The sequence below is a fragment of the Arachis stenosperma genome, chromosome 9 (assembly GCF_014773155.1).
Source record: "Arachis stenosperma cultivar V10309 chromosome 9, arast.V10309.gnm1.PFL2, whole genome shotgun sequence".
NCBI classification, from domain to species: Eukaryota; Viridiplantae; Streptophyta; class Magnoliopsida; order Fabales; family Fabaceae; genus Arachis; species Arachis stenosperma.
The window spans coordinates 52,404,824-52,423,626 of NC_080385.1; the positions used below are offsets into that span (position 1 = coordinate 52,404,824).

Consider the following 18,803-nt stretch of genomic DNA (forward strand, 5'->3'; position numbering starts at 1 on the left):
GAAGATGCCTCTTTAGTACTGTTGGATGCATTTTGCCATCCATTCAGACTTTGAGAAATCATGTTTACTTGTTGAGTCAACATTTTGTTCTGAGCCAAAATGGCATTCAGAGCATCAATTTCAAGAACTCCCTTCCTTTGAGGCGTCCCATTATTCACGGAATTCCTCTCAGAAGTGTACATGAACTGGTTATTTGCAACCATGTCAATAAGTTCTTGAGCTTCTGCAGGCGTTTTTTTTAGGTGAATGGATCCACCTGCAGAATGGTCCAATGACATCTTAAAGAACTCAGATACACCATAGTAGAATATATCTATCATTGTCCATTCTGAAAACATATCATAAGGATATCTTTTGGTCATCTGCTTGTATCTTTCCCAAGCTTCATAGAGGGATTCACCATCTTTTTGTTTGAAGGTCTGAACATCCACTCTAAGCTTGCTCAGCTTTTGAGGAGGAAAGAACTTAGCCAAGAAGGTCGTGACCAGCTTATCCCAGGAGTCCAGGCTATCTTTAGGTTAAGAGTCCAACCATGCTCTAGCTCTGTTTCTTACAGCAAAAGGGAAAAGCATGAGCCTGTAGACTTCAGGATCTACTCCATTAGTCTTGACAGTCTCACAGATCTGTAAGAACTCAGTTAAGAACTGGTAGGGATCTTCTGATGGAAGTCCATGAAACTTGCAGTTCTGTTGCATTAGAGCAATTAGTTGAGGTTTTAACTCAAAATTGTTTGCTCCAATAGCAGGAATTGAGATGCTTCTTTCATCAAACTTGGACGTAGGTGTAGTATAATCACCAAGCATCCTTCTTGCATTATTGTTGTTGGGTTCGGCTGCCATCTCCTTTTCTTGTTCGAAAATTTCAGCAAGGTTGTCTCTGGATTGTTGTAATTTAGCTTCTCTTAGTTTTCTCTTCAGAGTCCTTTCAGGTTCTGGATCAGCTTCAACAAGAATGCCTTTTTCCTTGTTCCTGCTCATATGAAAGAGAAGAGAACAGAAAAAGAAGAGGAATCCTCTATGTCACAGTAAATAGGTTCCTTATTATTAGTAGACGAAGAAAGGGAATAAGAGTGAAGAAGAATGGAGAATTTCAACACAAGGGTGAGGATAGAGGCAGTGATTTGAGATGAAGAGAAGTTTTAGTGAATAAATAAATAAATAAAAGAAGAGGAGAGGGAAGGAATTTCGAAAATAAATTTTGAAAAAGTAATTAGTGATTTTCAAAAATTAAAGGTGAGATAGAATTAAAATTAAAATTTAAAACAATTAGTTAATTAAAAAGAATTTTGAAAAAGGGATGAGATATTTTCGAAAAGTAGAAAGGGAAAAGTAGTTAGGTGGTTTTGAAAAAGATAAGAAACAAACAAAAAGTTAATTAGTTAGTTGAAAAAGATATTAAAATCAAATTTGAAAAGATAAGAAGATAAGAAGTTAGATAAGATATTTTGAAATCAAATTTTTTTGAAAAAGATAAAATTTTGAAAAAGATATGATATAAAAGATATGATAAAAAGATATGATAAAAAGATATGGTTGAAAAAGATTTAATTTTCAAAATTAAAATTAATTACTTAACTAACAAGAAACTAAAAGATATGATTCTAGAATTTAAAGATTGAGCCTTTCTTAACAAGAAAGTAACAAACTTCAAATTTTTTTGAATCAATCACATAAATTGTTAGTGTAATTTCAAAAATTATGAAATAAAGATAAAAAAGATTTTGAAAATCAATTTAAAAGAAATTTTCAAAAAATATATAAAAAATGAAAAAGATTTGAGTTTTGAAAAAGTTTTGAAAAGATAAGATTTTTAAAATTGAAATTTTGACTTGACTAACAAGAAAACAACTTATTTTAAAAATTTTTGATCAAGTCAACCCAAAATTTCGATTTTTTGAGAGAAATAAGGAAACGATATATTTTTGATTTTTTGAATTTTTAATGATGAGAAAGAAAAACACACATATGACCCAAAACATGAAAATTTTGGATCAAAACCAATGATGCATGCAAGAACATTATGAATGTCAAGATGAACACCAAGAACACTTTGAAGATCATGATGCACATCAAGAACATATTTTTGAAAATTTTTGATGCAAAGAAAACATGCAAGACACCAAACTTAAAAATCTTTAATGCATGGACACTATGAATGCAAAAATGCATATGAAAAACAATAAAAGACACAAAACAAGAAAACATCAAGATCAAAGAAGAAGACTTACCAAGAACAACTTGAAGATCATGAAGAACACCATGAATGCATGAATTTTCGAAAAATAATGCATAAATTTTTAAAAACATGCAATTGACACCAAACTTAAAAATTGACTCAAGACTCAAACAAGAAACACAAAATATTTTTGGTTTTTTTATGATTTTATGATTTTTTTGGATTTTCTTTTAATTTTTTTCGAAAAACATATAGAAAAAAGAAAATAAGAAATCCAAAATTTTTAATAAGAATTCCAGGAATCTTTCAATATTAGCCTAAAGCTCCAATCCAAGGGTTGGGCATGGCTTAATAGCCAGCCAGCTTTAGAAGATATAAATCAGACATGTAACAACTGATATTCCAATTAACTTGCCTCTATGCTGATGGTTTTGAAGCCTCAATCCAATTGAGTTAGACATGGCTTTACAGCCAACCAAGCTTCAACATACTTTATGAAACACTAGAATTCATTCTTAAAAATTTTGAATTTTTAATGATGAGAAAGAAAAACACACATATGACCCAAAACATGAAAATTTTGGATCAAAACCAATGATGCATGCAAGAACATTATGAATGTCAAGATGAACACCAAGAACACTTTGAAGATCATGATGCACATCAAGAACATATTTTTGAAAATTTTTGATGCAAAGAAAACATGCAAGACACCAAACTTAAAAATCTTTAATGCATGGACACTATGAATGCAAAAATGCATATGAAAAACAATAAAAGACACAAAACAAGAAAACATCAAGATCAAAGAAGAAGACTTACCAAGAACAACTTGAAGATCATGAAGAACACCATGAATGCATGAATTTTCGAAAAATAATGCATAAATTTTTAAAAACATGCAATTGACACCAAACTTAAAAATTGACTCAAGACTCAAACAAGAAACACAAAATATTTTTGGTTTTTTTATGATTTTATGATTTTTTTGGATTTTCTTTTAATTTTTTTCGAAAAACATATAGAAAAAAGAAAATAAGAAATCCAAAATTTTTAATAAGAATTCTAGAAATCTTTCAATATTAGCCTAAAGCTCCAATCCAAGGGTTGGGCATGGCTTAATAGCCAGCCAGCTTTAGAAGATATAAATCAGGCATGTAACAACTGATATTCCAATTAACTTGCCTCTATGCTGATGGTTTTGAAGCCTCAATTCAATTGAGTTAGACATGGCTTTACAGCCAGCCAAGCTTCAACATACTTTATGAAACACTAGAATTCATTCTTAAAAATTTTGAATAATTTTTCGAAAACAAAGAAAAAATTTTGAAAAATATTTTTGAAAACTTTTTGAAAAGAAAAATAAAAAGAAAATTACCTAATCTGAGCAACAAGATGAACCGTCAATTGTCCAAACTCGAACAATCCCTGGCAACGGCGCCAAAAACTTGGTGCACGAAATTGTGATCATCAACAATGGCGCCAAAAAAACTTGGTAGCGCTCTCAAACGTGAATCACACTTAGTCACAACTCCGCACAACAAACCAGCAAGTGCACTGGGTCGTCCAAGTAATACCTTACGTGAGTAAGGGTCGATCCCACGGAGATTGTTGGTATGAAGCAAGCTATGGTCATCTTGTAAATCTCAGTTAGGCGGATAGTAAATGTTATGGAGTTTTCGAATAGTAAATAAATAATAAAGCAGAAAATAAAGATAGAGTTACTCATGTAATTCAATGGTGGGAATTTTAGACAAGTGTATGGAGGTGCTTGTCCCTGTTGGATCTCTACTTTCCTACTGCTTTTATCCAATCTTTGTCACTCCTTTCTATGGCAAGCTGTATGTAGGGCATCACCGTTGTCAATGGCTACATCCCATCCTCTCAGTGAAAAAGGTCCAAATGCTCTGTCACGGCACGACTAATCATCTATCGGTTCTCGATCATGTTGGAGTAGAATCCTTTGATTCTTTTGCGTTTGTCATCACGCCCAACAATCGCAAGTTTGAAGCTCGTCACAGTCATTCAATCCCTGAATCCTACTCGGAATACCACAGACAAGGTTTAGACTTTCCGGATTCTCATGAATGCCGCCATCAATCTAGCTTATACCACAAAGATTCTGATTAAGGAATCCAAGAGATATGCGCCTGGTCTTAGGTAGAACGGAAGTGGTTGTCAGTCACGCGTTCATAGGTGAGAATGATGATGAGTGTCACGGATCATCACATTCATCATGTTGAAGTGCAATGAATATCTTAGAATAAGAACAAGCGGAATTGAATAGAAAATAGTAGTAATTGCATTGAAACTTGAGGTACAGCAGAGCTCCACACCCTTAATCTATGGTGTGTAGAAACTCCACCGTTAAAAATACATAAGTGATGAAGGTCCAGGCATGGCCGAATGGCCAGCCCCCAAATGTGATCAAAGGATCAAAAATACAATCCAGGATGTCTAATACAATAGTAAAATGTCTTATTTATACTATACTAGCTACTAGGGTTTACAAAAGTAAGTAATTTATGCAGAAATCCACTTTCGGGGACCACTTGGTGTGTGCTTGGGCTGAGCTTGATCTTTACATGAGTTGAGGCTTCTTTTGGAGTTGAACGCCAAGTTGTAACGTGTTTTTGGCGTTCAACTCTGGTTCGTGACGTGTTTCTGGCGTTTGACTCCAGAATGCAGCATAGAACTGGCATTGAGTACCAGTTTACGTCGTCTAATCACAAAAAAAAGTATGAACTATTATATATTGCTGGAAAGCTCTTGATGTCTACTTTCCAACTTCGTTGAGAACGCGCCATTTGGAGTTCCGTAGCTCCAGAAAATTTATTTCGAGTTCAGGGAGGTCAGAATCTGACAGCATCAGCAGTCCTTTGTCAGCCTTTTATCAGAGTTTTGCTCAGGTCCCTCAATTTCAGCCAGAAATTACCTGAAATCACAAAAAAACACACAAACTCAAAGTAAAGTCCAGAAATGTGAATTTAGCATAAAAACTAATGAAAACATCCCTAAAAGTAGCTAGATTATACTAAAAGCTATCTAAAAACAATGCCAAAAAGCGTATAAATTATCCGCTCATCACTCGCCTTTTTAAAGGCTTTCATGGAGTCATTATTCTTAGCCATCTCTGAAAAATAAAAATCAACCATAAAGCAGCAGGTTACAAACTGGAAATAAAAGGAGACAAAGTAAAAACAGAAGCAAAACAAGTCGGCCAATACCAAACACAGTTCGGACCAAGGAGGGGTCTCCCAAAAATCTCTTGGTGTCAAGATGGGAAGGTTCCCCCCCAGATGTCTTCTAAAACATTTACAAAAGCCTGCTCGACCTTGTCAAGCATCTCCCATGAGTATCGAGACACCACAACATTCTTTTGCCAAACACAAAGGGAAGGCAGGTTCACTATTCGCCTCTAAGAAAAAAGGTTGAGCTCCTTCAACAGCTCGAACCTTGAAAAAGTAGATCTTAAAGTCCCTAAAGGACTCGTCATACATAGCAAACACTTTGTGTCCCTGTGCAGAACGAAAAAAATCCAAGAGGCTTTCTTTTTTGAGGAAATTCCGGGCTTAGTCAAAACAAAAAGATAAAGAAAAAGAGTCTGAGAAGGCGTGACGCCCAACTCTTGGCAGAGCAACTGAAAAATCTTAATAAAACCCCAGGAGTTTGGATGAAGCTGGGATGGAGCTACGTTACACGACCACAACAGGTCAATTTCAAAGGAAGTAAAAGGAAAAGTAATATTTAGCTGGTTGAAAAAATAGTCATAAGCATAAAAGAAGGGACGTTCCCCCCGGCTTAGAGCAGGAAAGTAAACCCTCTCATCAGAATCGGGTGCTACCAATTCATAGTTCTTTTCCTAATCCCTATTCTTATAGAGTCGGTGATGTTTTCTAAGCTCCATAAAAAACTTAGCATTTACCACGGAGACACACATCAACACAAGGGAGTCCAACCAGTCGGACATCCCCTCAGGAACCTTAGAAGACGTCTCAACAATATTTTTGCGAGAAGACATGGCCAACTAGTCCTACAAAAAGAAAAAAAATGGATTACTAACCAAAACAGCTCGGACAAACATGACTCAAGAGCAATACAAACAGTAAAAGGAAAACCCCCAAGACGCACACCAAGGTCCAAGGGCATCCTTTGGAGGCAGGGACAAAGTAAGGACCCAGAAAAAGTCTACAAAGCTACACCCCAAAACTCTCAGCAAAGAAAATTCCCCTTCCAAGCAAACAACAAACACAAGAAGAAAATCAAAGCGAACCATCAGAAAAACGTTATCTTCTACAAGTCTATCAATTAAAGAAAGCTACTAACATGGCAAATTCATCAAAGGCATAATTCTTTCCACAGAGTCAAGCAGTTTATCAGCCCAAAACTCCAAATGAGAAGGTATAATCGGAAGCAATAAACAAGCATGAAAAACCCTAAAAAGCGTCAACTATCAGGGAAAGCACCAAAAGGCATACATAAGTCAAAAAGGAACTCTAAAAAGCCTTCATCATAGCAGAAATCAAAGCATGACTATACAAAAAAGTTCAAGCTTTCCAACATATGCTCAAACAAAACTCTACCAAGAAATGGAACAACGCAAGCATAAGGGAAGAACGACGAAGGAAGTAAGGAAATCAAAAAAAGAACCAACCTGAAAATGAAAATGACGAAGAAATTGGAGACGGAGAAGCAAAAACTAGAGTCACCTTCGAGCAAAAAGGCACCTACAACCGCCAATGGCGTCGCAAAGAGGAAGCACAAACGAAGCGGAAGAATAAGGGGAGTTACAGCGAGCAACAGTGAAGAGAAACTGAAAAGAGAAAGTTTTTGGTGTAAATTCAAAAATAAAACAAGAAAAGTGGGAGACAAAGAAACGAAACGCCAAGAAATTAATGGGGCATTAAAAACCCTTGCACATTCCCAAGACAGGGAACGCCTGTTTTCGAAATCAAAGAAAAAGGAAGAAACGCTTCGTATTCAGAAGGGGTCTCTACACAGAAGAAGTCGACAAATGCTCGAGTTCGGCTGCACCCGAGAAGGACCGAAGTCATAAAACGAAGGACTCGACCTCGAGAGGGAGACCGCACTCGAGCAGGGGCACTGTTCATGCCCTGGGTTGAGCTATCCGACCCGGGTTGTTTGGCGACAAGTTGACCGACCTCTTCAGGTCAGAACTACCTGAACTCTTCTCAAAGAGTTCGGCCAGATCACCAGGAAAGCCCAAAAAGGGCCCAAACAGAAGAACACGACCCAAATCCCAAGGCAGCCCAAAGCCTAGAAGGACAAGGGCGGTTCCCTTGAAGATAGGATAACTCCACTCAAAGATAAAGATAAGATAACTATCTTATCTGCGGAAAAGATCACTCTACAACTTTATAAATACACTGAAACACCCAGGTATAACTCATACTCTGATTCTACTAAAAACCTGCTTAATACCCTTGCTAACTTAAGCATCGGAGTCCCTTGCAGGTACCACCACCCTCCGTCGACAAAAGGATCAGCAGCATTGCCAGTCCAACAAGTCATACACAATAGCTCCGGCCGCCACGCACAAGCCGGACCCGTCATCTCCGATCAGTACAGAAGATCTCGTCCGAGATCAACCTACAGTTTCAGGTAACCCTTGGAACAGCTGTGTTCCTTTGTTTGGCCCTCTTTTAGGCTTCTCTAGCGATTTGTCCGATCTCTTTGAGGAGAGGTCGGTGGCGACCCAACCTGAAGAGGTCGGTTTACTTGTCTTCAACCAGCCTGGGTCGGGTAGCTCTACCAGGGGTATGAACACGTACCGACGACAAAGCTGGAATTGGGTGCACGGCAGACAGCAGCAGAAGATACCGACATGATGGCTCAACTGGGATCTCCGGCACAAACTTCTACTCATCATCATCTTCTGAACCAGAACTCTCGTTGCTATCTGCAACATACTCCTCGTCTGAGTCCTCACCATCAACGTCCATGTTATCCTTATACGTGCTTCAAATGTTCGTGATATGAAGAGTTCAAATGTTATTTAGAAGATATTAGTTTAGATTTTTAGAAGGTTTTAATTTAATTTTATGTATTTTATTTTATTTATTTAATTATTAGATTGGGCCTTATATTTGTGAGCTCAGGGTTTTATATATTTTAACCTAACAAGAGGTTATAAATACCTCATAAATTAGGATAGTCGTAATGCAGAATGATATAGAGGTTTGAAAACCCTTTTTTTGGTTTCGTGATGAAACCATGGTGTGAAAAAATGAGGTTGAGGAGTCCCTCTCTTGTTGCATCGAAGAATTGGGTAGAAGGTTGAGGAGTCTATTCGATTCAATTCCCAAACAATGACGTTGACAAGTTAGATTAAGGAGTCCCTTTCTTCTTGTGTCAAGAAATTGGGTAGAAAAATAGAGTGATTCTCTTTACTCAATTTCAACTTATCCTTTTTGTTTCTATTCAATTTCAATGTATCTGTTTTTTATTCAGTTTAAATCCTTATCTTCTTGTTTATCTTTTATTTCTTTATCATTTGGTATCAAAATTCAGGTATTAGATTAATTCTTATTAATCTATATTTGTTCTTCTTTTATCATAAAAAAAAGAGTCCAGTGTCTGTCGTGTCTTTTTTAAGTTCTTGTGTTCTTGTTTTCTGTTTGCGTTTCAGTATTGTTGATTTTATTATTAAAAAAAAAAACAAAAAAGCATACAGTGCAAAAAAAAGGAAAAAAATATTCAAGAAAGAAAAAAAAAACAAACAAAAATTATCTTTTTTGTAATTATTGTCCTTTTCATATACTATTTTTTTACCTACAAGATTCGAGGATGAATCTTTTTGAAGAGGTGGAGAATGATACGTACTTCAAATATTTGTGATATGAAGAGTTCAAGTGTTATTTAGAAGATATTAGTTTACATTTTTAGGATGTTTCAATTTAATTTGATATATTTTGATTTTGTTTATTTAATTACTAGATTGGGCCTTATGTTTGTGGGCTTGGGGTTTTCTATATTTTAACCTAATAAGAGGTTATAAATACCTCATAAACTAGGGTAGTCGCAGTACAAAATGCTTTAGAGGTTTGAAACCCCCCTTTTTGGTTTCATGATGAAAGCATAGTGTAAACGATTGAGGTTGAGGAGTCCCTCTCTTGTTGCATCGAGGAATTGGGTAGAAGGTTGAGGAGTCCCTTCGATTCAATTTCCAAACTATGGCATTGACAAGTTAGGTTGAGGAATCCCTTTCTTGTTGCGTCAAGATATTGGGTAGAAAGTAGAGTGATTATCTTTGTACTCGATTTCAATCTATCCTTTTTGTTTTCATTTCAATTACAATTTATCTTACCAGATGATAATAAATTAATTGGGGTTTAATAAATTCAAAGCATTAAAATCCAAATGGAAGGGGGACAAGAAAAGAATGGCACCAAGAAGAGAAATTTATTGTTATAAAGAGACACAGCGAAAATATAAAAAGATAGATAAATGGGATTTTTTCTATTAGACCTCTAAGAAACCTGTTCTTAGCAACCTAGGTCACCAGAAGGGTTTTCCCTACTAGAACATCAAAGAACCTGTCCTTGACAACCTAGATTAGAGGGATGAAAATTGAATCACTCAATCTTCTCCATGCAACAAGTGAAGCAAATCACTCACCTCACTTAATCAAACTAAAAAATCGTGCATAAAGCAGTAAGAAAATTTTATTCATCAAAAGTTATGTAAATTATCTCACTAAAGGTGTTTAAATAGACTCCAAACAAACTAGCTAAAAGATAAGATAAGATAATTAATTTAAATCAGATTTGATCTTATTGGATTAGATCAAATTTGATTTAAATTTTAAAATTCTAAATATATGATAACTAATTTAAATCAGATTTGATCTTGTTAGATTAGATTAGATTTGATTTAAATTTAAAATCCATAAAAATACTACTAAACAAATCGAAAGAAAATCAAATCTTCAAACAAGGAAAACAAATTAAAATAAATGACTAAAAAATTCGAAATTAATATTAATGTATGCCTCCCACTGAATTTGAAAAGCATTATTGGGCTTCTTGCTATCCTGACTTAGCCCAATGGGTCTTGTGAGTTGTTGATATTTCAGCAGCACTGTTTTTGAGACGGACTCTTGGTCTTCTTGATATCCAAGACTGACATGATATAATTCTTCTAGTATTCAAATCTTTTAACGTGACAAGATTATCATTCCGCCCCTTAGCTCTAAAATGACAAAAATGCCCTCCTGACCACGTATCATCCTCTCCCTCTTCAAAAAGATTCGTCCTCGAATCTTGAATGAGAAGCTCATTTTTCCTCCAAGGAATCCAAACCCAATCTTCGGGTTCAAATACCATGGTTTGATGGTTCTTCTCTATCCACTGAATTGTGGCTATGTCCCTCATGTGTGCAAGTTCAATCTTTCCAACCCTACTTTCACCATCTTGTCCAAAGTGTGCAATTTGTCTTTCTTCCTTTTCATCCATATTAATGCCACCATAATTGACAAGTTAATTTACAAAGCCTGGAAAAATTGATATAAAAATACTAGGAATTTCATGGTTATGTGTATGAGAAACTAAGGACTCCGTGAAATACAATGATACTAATGCACTCTTGTCTAAATTAGAAATTTCTAGATCTCTCTTACAAGTGTGTTTATTGCTCTCAGTTTCTTTATTGCTCATTAACTCCTCTTGCTCTCTATTCTCCTCTTTTTTCTTAAAACTCTCGCTTTCAATCAAACATAGATTCTTTTCACTCAAACACTCACTCTCTTTCTCAGTTTCTTTTCTCTCATGTTTTTTTAAATTGCTCACATCCCAAGGACCCAGTTGAGAAATTCTACACTTTTGAATCTTTCAAGAATACATCACCCTCTACAACATACTCAACAAATTCTTTCATCTATGGCTTTGAAGAAGAATAAAAGATAGGCGTAGAAGAAATCATCTTCTTATATTGATCTATCATTTGTTGCCCCTGCTCCATGTCAATGGCCAATTTGACCAAATTGTCCATGGTCACGTAACGGGAACCTTGGACTTTATCTACAAGTTTTTTAGGTAATCCAAACAAAAATCAGTCTATAAGAACCTCATGACTCCTTTTAATAGTAGCCATGTCCATTAAATATAGAAACTCCTTGTGGTACTCCATCACTAATTGTGAAACTTGTTGTAACTTACAAAATTTTTTAAAAAATTCATTGTGGTATGATGATGGCACAACTCGGTTCTTCATATGGTATGATGATGGCACAAGCTGGCTCCTCATGATTTTCTTCATCTTCTCCCAGCTGCAAATTGGACACTTTTCGTACCGTCTTCTAGATCTTCCTAATTCAGTCCACCATATACGGACATCATCGGAAAAATTAGCTTGTACCAATCGAACATTCTTTTCCTCTGAAATGATGCAATTTGTAAAAATCGACTCTACCTACCTTTCCCATCCAAAATAAGCTTCAGGATCATTCCTCCCTTTAAATACAGGGATTTGCAATCGAGAACCTTTTTTGCATATGAGATTCCTTCATCATCACTATCGTAATACTCAATCATTTTTATTGTGACACTTTTTTTTGTTGTTTTGGACTCTAAAGTAAATTTGTAGAAATTAAAGAAAAAAAAAACAAAGAGACTAAACAAGACCCATGGAACGTGTAGATAAATAAGAATTTACCTACGACCTGGAATTGATACCAGATGATAAGAAATTAATTAGGGTTTAATAAATTCAAAGCATTAAAATCCTAATGGAAGGGGGACAAGAAAAGAATGGCACTAAGAAGAGGAATTTATTGGCATAAAGAGACACAGCGAAAACATAAAAAGATAGATAAATGAGGTTTTTCCTACTAGACCTCTAAAAAACTTGTTCTTTGCAACTTAGGTCAGCGGAAGAATTTTCCTACTAGACCTTCAAAGAATCTATCTTTGACAACCTAGATCAGAAGGATGAAAATGAAATCACTCAAAATTTTCCATGCAACAAATAAAGCAAATCACTCACCTCACTTAATCACACTAAAAAAACGTGCATAAAGCACTAAGAAAATTTTATTAATCAAAAGTTATGTAAATTGTCTCACAAAAAGTATTTAAATAGACTCCTAACAAACTAGCTAAAAGATAAGATAAAATAACTAATTTAAATCAGATTTAATCTTATTTGATTATATCATATGTGATTTAAATTTTAAAATCCTAAAGATATGATAACTAATTTAAATCAGATTTGATCTTGTTAGATTAGATCAGATTTGATTTAAATTTAAAATCCATAAAAATACTACTGAACAAATCAAAAGAAAATCAAATCTTCCAACAAACTCTAACAGCAAACAAATTAAAATAAACGACTAAAAATTCGAAATTAATATTAATGTATGCCTCCCACTAAATTTGAAAAGCATTATTAGGCTTCTTGCTGTCCTAACTTAACCAATGGATCTTATGAGTTGTTGCTATTTTAGCATCACTATTTTTGAGACGGACTCATGGTCTTCTTGATGTCCAAGACCGGCATGGTATAATTCTTCTAGTATTCAAATCTTTGAATGTGACGAGATTACCATTTCGCTCCTTAACTTTAAAATGACAAAAATGTCCTCTTGACCACGTATCACATCCACTGGACTAGCAACGTGTATCGGTGGTGGTGCGAAAGGTGGATCATCCTGCACAAAGTCTGACTGCCCAGATCCACCACCACCAACATTACCAACCTCCGTAAAAAGCTCCATCACTTATTTGGCCATGATTCTCCTACGGATGTCAAACATCAGCTGCACATATTCGTCGTCGTGCAGCCAAAATAGACGAAATCAAAAAACTCCATTTTCCATCGGTGTTAGTAGCCTATACCCTACTTATTTGATGTCTTTTCTCCCACTACCAGCAACGCTACTCAATATTAGACTCTTCAGTTCTGACAACGAAGTAACTCGCCGAGTACGCAACAAAATGAGATTCTCACACTCAAAAATGATCACATTATCACTATTTCTCATAAGGCAATTGAAATACACACATACAACCAAATATCCACTACTTCTTGACATTATGGCTAATTTGTGGAAGAAAAAGATATAGAAGAAGTAGTAAAATGTTTGTGAAGAATACAAAGAGTTGCACATCTTTTTATAGCTACTAAAAATTTATCGTAACGTATCTCGTTTACACGTCATAATTTTTTATGTATTTTGTTTACGGTGTAAATGAAATAATATTATATGTATTTTCTCTATACTGTAAACGAAATATGCGCATCTTTGCACGTCAATCTTATTTCGTTTACAGTGTAAACAAAATAAGATATAAAATATATTTTTGTAAAAAAAATTTAAAATATTTATTTCAATAAATAAAATATTTATTTAATTTATTTAAAAAATACTATATGTGTCACATTCTTTCGGGACGATATTGATGTGTTAAATCTTCTATAGACCAAATTAACTGTGTGATATTTTAAGGGTCATTTTTAATCTATTTTGTATAATTCAACGTTCTAAATACCATATACATATTTATTCATAAAATTATACGTAATGTGTAATACTTACATACAAGTATAAATTAAATATAAATTACAAACAAGTATTTAAAATTTTTTATCATCTCGCACATCCCACAGGTTAATCCATCCTAGTTATTATTCTCATTATATATACCTATAAACATTATACATACAAACCCACCCGAATGACATTTGTCAACACATAACGAATTTCTTTCAAAAATATGCATATAATAACTTTGAGTTTGACAATATCGGCCAAAGGTTAATTAAAAGTTTAATTAAGGGTGTACGTAGATCGATTGGATATAATTCATACTTAATATTTTAAATTAGATTAAATTAAATATTTATATTTTTGGATTTAAATTTGATTTGATCTGCAAATTTTAAAAATTGGATGTATCAAATATTAAATATGACCAACCAAAAAAAATTATAACCTTTCTTTTTAAAGAGTCAATTTTTTTAAATATTTTAGATTTGTTTCCTTCTAAAATATTATTAAATAATATTTTCTTAAATGATTGATCAACGCGGAAGATTTAGGTATAATGTAATTGGGTTGGATTCGTAAGTTAAAAAAAAGAAATATTGGATCGGTCCAGATTTTGAGTAACTTTTTTAGCATAAAAAGTTAAAAACTAAAAGAACAAATAAATGATAAAATACAAAATGAAAAATAAAAAATTTGTAACAATTTTTTTAAAGGTACAAATTTAGAGAATAAATTATCCAATTTAAAGCTTTACTAGTACTATTTAGAAATGTCTTGTCCTACTTAGAGTGGAGTTGTTTGTATGGTTTGTCCTAATTGGTAAGATCCACACGAAGGAGAGAGTGAGTCGGTTTGGGGTCATTCACCAAGAAGATAATTTATGTGTTTTATGTAACAATGATGTTGAATGTGGCCACCACTTGTTTCTTGGTTGTAACTTTTCTTGATAGGTGTGGTGTACTTGGTTATCATATGTTGGTGTGCAATGGATTTGCCCGGGTGCAATAAAGGAACACTTCCAAAGTTGGACTGAGATCTCAAATAGGAAAGAGGAGCGCAAGAGATGGATGGTGTGCTTTTGTGCGATCATTTGGAACATATGGTTGGAACAAAACAGGAGGATTTTTCAAAACAAAGAAAAAGGAGTTGAAGAGATCATTAACATATCCTTTCTAAACTACAAAGAGTGATTAGGTGCAGACCCTTTCTGTTGTTGATGGTAATGCCGAAGATGGCAAAAAAGTTATCTAAGCTTATTTTATTTATTTATTTTTAGTTTTAGTTACTATGTTATTATCATCTATACTCCACTTGTTGTGTTGAGCTTCTTTTTCAAAAAACAAGTCATTCTAATTGGATCTGTTTAAATCTCGATCTTTCAAATTCTAGACACCAGCAACTATACGGCTGACTCACATTGAATTTTTTTTTTCTGGTTACTACGTGGTACAATTAAATTAGAGTTGATAAGGTTGATTAGGCCATTTAGGTTATTGGTTCCCACTTATATCCTTAGATAACTTGCTTGCTCAATTACAAGTTTTCGGCTTAAGTCTCGAAAATTGAAAAGGATAAGATAAGGCACATGCAATTAGTTAAAAACTAATATGATTAGGCCATTTAGGTTATTGGTTCTCTCTCTCTCTCTCTCTCTCTCTCAAAACACAAACTCACTCAACTCCTTCTTATTGAAACTCCTCTCTCTCTCTCTTAATTATTCATCATATGTACCTACTTATTACTTATTAGCAAAATTTTTAGAATATATGGTTTAATTTTATGCATATAATAAATTTTTATTAGATCAATGATTTAAAATGAAGAAGGATGAATTGAAAAATTTAGAAGATTTAAATTTTAGATTTATTGTGATTTATGATTAAAAAAAGTTCAAATAATAAAGAATATGATAGAGAATATGAAAAAAAAAATTACGTTGAAATTTAGAATATAAGTGCTAGGAGAAGTTATGAAAGTACTGGTTTTCGAAGACAATTTATGACGATTAAAATCAAGACTTATTAAGTACTCTTTTTTCATATATTTATGTATGTGGTATCTATATCCCTCTCACAATAAATAATCCAAAAGAGATAAAAAAAAAAAAAACAAATTTTCCTTCAAAGATCCAATTTTTGACTTTGTCTCAATAGTTGCAAGCAACACCATCACACATTCACACAATCCCATTCTAGTTATTCCTAGTCCATAAGCCAAACACAATTCCTATCCCCATTATACACCACTACCTGAGTCTCTCACAATAACCTAGACCATTGTCTTAACCTTTATTAGAAACTTAACTTCCTCCATATACCTAACCATTTTCGCTAATTTTACCCACACCTCAACTTCAACTTATCTAAAATGCTCACTTCATGAGTAATAAAGCAAAAAGTGGAGTAACTAAGCCAAATATGTTCAATGACAAACTTATCCCAAAAAAATAAAAAATAATTTTATATTCATAAAAAATAAATTTCTTTTGATAAAACTATCTAAACTCTAAAAAATTGTTAAAAATTTTTAAACTATTCCCTAATAGAATCTAACTCCAATTCTAATATTATTCTACCCCCAATTCACCACCCCACCCCCTGTCGCTTCCGCTGCTGCCACCATCACCAACTTTTAAAACAATCAACTGATGACTTTGTGACTAGTGTTCGTTACTTTTCTATAAAATACAGTACCATGAACCTGAAATTGAAATACGAAAGAGGAATGAGGCATCGTCATTGGTCCTCGTACTCGTACAATTTGAGAGAAAAAATTATTAAATGATCAATTATTTGTTTGCATAGGTCATTCATTATGTTTCGTTAGAATTATACCCAACCCGAATTCTCTTTAGACCCTAAGGAAAAAAAAGGAGTGGGTAGAGAAAGCGTTGGGTGCGCCGATTCTTATCGTTGTTACGCCTTCCTCCCACCGATTCAAGTGGTGACAGAATAAGATTAGAGTTGGAGGTAGGTTAGGTTAAAGAGTAATTTAGAAATTTTCAATAATATTTTAAGATTTTTGAGTAAGTATTCTGAATATTCTCGTAGATAAAAATAATAATTTATTCCAATTAAAATTAAAGCTTTAATGGCAAAACAAAGTTAGTAAGGAATTAGTTATAGTCTCTGACTTGTATCACAAGAAACGGGTTGAGCATATATTGGTAATCTTTATTGTGATCTATCATTCAACTCAATATCTCTCTTCTCCCTTTCTCTCCCTCTCCCTCTCAATAAAATTAGTTAAATTTCAACTGATAACACTTGAATATCGATGATCCATCGACATAAAAAAATATTATCAAGATAATTTATACACTCAACTTAGATACTCGTTATTTTTCTCCCATTTTGTCGAAATTAATCATTAAAAAAAAAAAAATAAGCATGTCGAGCATCATAAGCATATGCCACATTTTAATTGGACACATTTCCATAATTGAATTTATTAAGAATTTATGAATGGTGTTAGAGGAAATAAATAATTAGTGTAGTGCAACAATCACAAGGGAACATTGTAAGTGGTTAATATCGAGTCATAATTTAAACTACTATATTAAAAGGGAAAATTTGTTGGCCTTTAATTTCATAAGCACAAAAGAATTCCGTGCATTATTGTTTTGTTGGCATTGTACCAATTGTAGCAATTCTTTAAGAGAGGACACCAAAATATATGGCATGTATTATAAGTTAAATGTAGTAGGTCTCATAGTTAGTTGTCCTTTCCCACTGAAAAAGTAAATTTGGACAAAACTAAAAAATGGTCATTCACTTTTGCCCAACAAATATTCGAAAATTTATGTCTAGTAACTAAAAAAGAAATACATGAAAAAATTAATTTGATAATAAAATCAAAACAATATAATAGAGACCCTTGGCTCTAATATCATCGAAGGAATACATGCTTATCATAACACGTAATAAAACTTACAAATATTACTGGACCAAATAATGTTGAAAAAGCAATACTTTTACTTTTGGTTCTGAAAATCGGACTAAATTAGTCAGATAGACCGATCCAATTGCGAACCAGTAACATAGCAGTCTATTTAAGTATATAAAATCGTTAAAATTAAAAATTGGTAGAGAGTTATTGAATCGATTGAAAATTGGTCGGTTAGATCAAACTAAGAATCGACCAATTCGAAAAAATGTCGTCATTTTTTGCTTTAACTGTTAAATGAAAAAAACTTGATCATGCTCTCTTCACAAGTTCACATTTCACTCTCTCACCTGACTCAAGTTGTAGAACTCTAAATCACTCCCCATTTTCCAACCCTAACTACTGTTGCTGCTGTTCTGTCGATCTACTTCTGTCATCCATCTGTCGAACTTGGTTGCCGTTCGTCTGTGTAGCCACTGCCCCCAAGTCTCCAGTCCCTGCTCTCTTCTTCTACAAGCACTCGGCCCATTTGTCGTCTTCATCTTCTCGCCGTCGTCTACATCTTCTTGCTGTCGTTTGGTCAGTGTCGTCGTCCATCAATCAACGGTCTGTCGGCATCGTCTTCGAAGATCAGTGGCTCAGTTGCTTGTTCTTCGTTTTTTTTTTTTTACTTTTTTATACTCTTTCGTTAGAAGTTTGTGATTGTGTTTTTAATTTTTAGTGAAAGATAACTTTCTTATTGATTATCTTTGGTTCTACTATGCTACTATTTTGTGTGTCACTGTATTGTGATTTATTATTTTAATTTACTAATTATTGATTATTGATTATTGATTAGTTTTGGTTTTACTATGCTGCTATTTTGTGTGTTGTGGTTTTATTATTTTAATTTACTGATTGTGGATTATTGAATGTCTTGATGTGATTATTGATTAGTGATTTGTTGTTGACTTGTGTTGTGTTTTTTGTTATTTTGTTTTGTGATTTAATTGTACTTAGATTGTGACTGTGTTAATAATTTATTAATTTCAGTTATAAATAAAAGTATCAACTAAAAAATATTTGTTGATAGACTAAATTGGAGTTTTTTTTTATCAAATTAATACAAAAAAAAGAAATAGATCAGAGCATAATAGAGTAAATGATATTGTATATGTTACTTATAATTTATATTTTAAATTCAGGTAATATATATTTCATTTCGTATCATATCATTTCATATGCAAACTTTGTG

The 18,803-nt window shown here is 33.6% G+C and overlaps 1 non-coding gene across 1 annotated transcript; it reads left to right on the plus strand.

Annotated features, from left to right (window-relative positions):
* The first annotated feature begins 333 nt into the window (after positions 1-333).
* Positions 334-440, plus strand: LOC130953636 (small nucleolar RNA R71). The gene has a single exon (XR_009075799.1). It is a non-coding gene; the product is annotated as a small nucleolar RNA R71 (small nucleolar RNA).
* Positions 441-18,803: the final 18,363 nt, after the last annotated feature.